Source organism: Vidua macroura, unplaced genomic scaffold (genome assembly GCF_024509145.1).
Source record: "Vidua macroura isolate BioBank_ID:100142 unplaced genomic scaffold, ASM2450914v1 whyUn_scaffold_127, whole genome shotgun sequence".
Taxonomy (NCBI): Eukaryota; Metazoa; Chordata; class Aves; order Passeriformes; family Viduidae; genus Vidua; species Vidua macroura.
In genome coordinates this window covers 466,644-469,496 of record NW_026530548.1, presented here as the reverse complement: position 1 = coordinate 469,496, position 2,853 = coordinate 466,644, and the positions used below count along the sequence as shown (strand labels likewise).

The 2,853-nt window shown below is 52.0% G+C and overlaps 1 long non-coding RNA gene across 1 annotated transcript; it reads right to left on the bottom strand.

Moving 5' to 3' along the window:
• Positions 1-2,220: 2,220 nt before the first annotated feature.
• LOC128802632 (uncharacterized) lies at positions 2,221-2,535 on the bottom strand. Its single transcript, XR_008435515.1, has 3 exons — positions 2,506-2,535; positions 2,384-2,424; positions 2,221-2,302 (listed from the first exon to the last, which is right to left on the bottom strand). It is a non-coding gene; the product is annotated as an uncharacterized LOC128802632 (long non-coding RNA).
• Between the last annotated feature and the right edge of the window lie 318 nt (positions 2,536-2,853).

Here is a 2,853-nt window from a genome sequence, read left to right as displayed (position 1 = left end):
CCCTAACCCCCGGCCGTCGACACGCCTGCACGACGCTCCTCGGGAACGTGGTTCCCGGGAGCCTCCGAAAAAATCCTCCTGCCTGACGAAAACCCCGGTCCCGGGACGGTCCGCCTCCCAACTTTGGCGATGAACGTCGCCTCGCGGACCGGCCGGGACCGAGGAAAAAAAAACCCAGCCGGGGGGAAAAAAAAAAAAACCCCCCGGCTGGGGATTTTTTATTCTAAATTTAAAAATGAGCTGAAAAACCTGAAAGGTAAAGGCCATACGCACAAGGTTAGAACCGGTCGACACGCACACAAACACACGCACACGGAGCCCTCCTTCAGCTTACCCACAAACCCACCCTCGCTCTCGTCTCAACCGCTCCCCTAACCCCCGGCCGTCGACACGCCTGCACGACGCTCCTCGGGAACGTGGTTCCCGGGAGCCTCCGAAAAAATCCTCCTGCCTGACGAAAACCCCGGTCCCGGGACGGTCCGCCTCCCAACTTTGGCGATGAACGTCGCCTCGCGGACCGGCCGGGACCGAGGAAAAAAAAACCCAGCCGGGGGGAAAAAAAAAAAAAACCCCGGCTGGGGATTTTTTATTCTAAATTTAAAAATGAGCTGAAAAACCTGAAAGGCAAAGGCCATACGCACAAGGTTAGAACCGGTCAACACACACTCACACCTGCAGACACAAGCTCTCACAGACAGACACGGACAATCGCGCTCTCTCGCACGCTCTTCCGCTTACACGCTGACCGCGACCCTTACTTGAAACGCTACGTTGACGCTTCGACGCGTCTTCTGACCGCGGCTCTTCGATGTCCGGCGGTAGATTCCAGGATAACGTGTAGGGATCCGGGGACCTGCGAGACGACAGAGACGACGGGAGGCGGTCGACGAGTGACTATCTGACGGCTAGGAGCTGTTCCCGCTCCGGGCCCATAAATTTTGTACCCAAAACCCCCATAGAAGACAGATGAACTGTAAAGTTTTATAACTGCTCTACCTAACCGTGACTACGTGCCTGGGCAGGGCAGCTCCGATCGTAAGTGGCGCGACAGAGGCGTGTACAACATAAGCCAAGGTAGGTACATACAATATATGCACAATATAAGCCAACGTAGGTACATACAGTATAAGTGCATACAATATAAACCGACATAGGTACATACGACATAAGTACATACAATATAAGCACATACAGTATAAGCCAACATAGGTAGGTACAACCTAAGCACGTACAATATATGCCGACGTAGATACAATATAAGCGAGGACTTGACGTAACTCTCCGGAAGATTAATTGTTGAGCCCTATACCCTTTGAGAAGGCGCAAGCTACGGAACTACTGCGGTCAGGTGATGAGGGTCTAATATGCTCCCTCTAGAAGTCCGAGAGAATAGCATGTGAAGAGAAGGCGCTACCAAAGGTGAGAAGGAAGATGGATGAGAACGTCTCCTGTACTTCTTCCCGTCTCAAAAAGTAAAAATGTAACGATGCCGGAATAAGCGATATCCAGGAAGGTACACGAGTAAAATATGGCCGATACGGCAGAGAACAATGCCGATAAAGCCTCGAGATGTAACAAAGGCCTATGACGCAGAAATCAATGGACACGGACGACATAACACAGACACGGACGACATAACACAGACACGGACGACATAACACAGACACGGACGACATAACACAGACACGAGTGGAAACTGCCTGCCAGTTCCACCTTATGGACCCAAGATTGCTAGTCCAAGATGAGTCATAGGCCGATGATGCCAAAGGAAAGAAAGCCCTAGGGCAATAGCATGTGATGATGAAATTTAACTCCTTTCAAGATGTTAGTGCCAAAGGACTTAAGAGGAAGCCTAAGAAGCTCAGTAGGCCTAGACAAGAAAGCGATGACTACGGCGTGACCGTGGCTAGAGCTCCGGACGTGAAGGCGGGCTCCTCGGGTGAAAAGATCCACGACGACGTCGAGAGTCGAAGAAGGCCGCCGACGCAAACCTCGCGAGGACGCGAAGACGGATCGGAACTGCCCTGCCCGGCGAAGACTCTGGTGAGGCTGAGGAGAAACCCTCTCCCTCTGCTTCCGAGGGGCCCGTCCCACTATGGGCCTCTCCTCTAAGCTAACATCTAATTGTCTCCTGTGATAGTAAAGGTTTTTCCCCTTCTCCCACCTACTGGCCCCGACACTTAGCTTTTGCAAGACGACCGGACAAAATCCATCGTCAGCCGGACGTGGACGGCGACACGTTCTCTACGTCCGCTTCGGTGCTGCCGTTTCCAAACTTCAGCTATGCGCCTCCTCACGGTACCTAAGACAAAACAGAAAATGCAACTGGCGCCCTGCAAAAGAGGAATCCCCGGAACTCTGACGCACCGCTGCCCCGGCTCACCTGAAATCTTGATGCGACTCAACAGGCTGCCAGGAGGATACCTACAAAAGGAAAAGGTACAGGCTTAGCGTGCTGCCGCATAACGGTCACCTATGAGTCACCCTGCCTAAATGCCGACTCACCCGCTTGACTCTGTTCCTTCACACGCCTAGAGCAGCAATGACACCTGCAAAGAAACAAAGCAAAAAAAAACACACTGAGATACTAAGAAAAGACCACCACCCTGACCCGACAAGTACGCCCACCTACACCTTAAGCTTGCACCCACCTGGCCTCAGACACCTGGGATCAGAGACATCTCGCAAGAGGACTGCCTAAAATAAAAAAAATAAAAAAAAAAAAAAAGGGGATGCTTAGACTTTCACCAGAAACTGAGACCTGTGCGAGAACAACTGCCTCTGTCCACTGCTCACCTGGCACACTTGGCCTTGACTGCAGCTATCTGCCTGGACTGCCTAATAATAGACAAA